This window comes from Mustela nigripes, chromosome 2 (genome assembly GCF_022355385.1).
Source record: "Mustela nigripes isolate SB6536 chromosome 2, MUSNIG.SB6536, whole genome shotgun sequence".
NCBI lineage: Eukaryota > Metazoa > Chordata > Mammalia > Carnivora > Mustelidae > Mustela > Mustela nigripes.
In genome coordinates, this window is record NC_081558.1 from 9,831,247 (window position 1) to 9,831,934 (window position 688).

The following is a 688-nucleotide window of genomic DNA, read 5'->3' on the forward strand; positions in this document are numbered from 1 at the left end:
GGAGATCACAAGTAGGCAGAGAGGCAGGCAGAGAGAGAGAGAGAGGAGGAAGCAGGCTCCCTGCTAAGCAGAGAGCCCAATGTGGGGTTCGATCCCAGGACTCTGGAATCATGACCTGAGCCGAAGGCAGAGGCTTTAACCCACTGAGCCACCCAGGCGCCCCGGGTGCCCTTTTAAAACACAGCCTGAGGCCACGCTACTGACATTTGGGGCAGGGTAATTCTTTGTTGGGGGTGAGGGAGGGGCCTGTGTGTGCACAACAGTTTTATCAGCATCCCATCTCTACCCACTGGATGTGGGTAGGACTTCCCTCACCTCCACCAAAACAGATCCCAGACATTGTTAAATGTGCCCCGGAGGCAAAGCACCCCCAGTTGAGAACCACTGAAGTAGAAGACCCAAAACAGAACTTGCCATGGGGAGCAGGGGGCCGGATGAATCAGCTATCTTGACTCAGGAGCTAGTTGGTCTCAGGTCTATAAGCCAATAGGTCGATAGGTCGACCTATACAGTCCACACACTTTCCAGCAGCTGTCTGCACCCATGTTCCTAGGTCTCCCAGTTTCTAGGAGGGAAGAGTCAGGGCACTTCTCTGAATTATGGAGAAATGGCTCACCGGCCAAAGCAGTCTACTCTGGGCTGTGTGGTGACAAAGTAAGGTTAAGTAAAATTTAATAAAAGTGTTGCT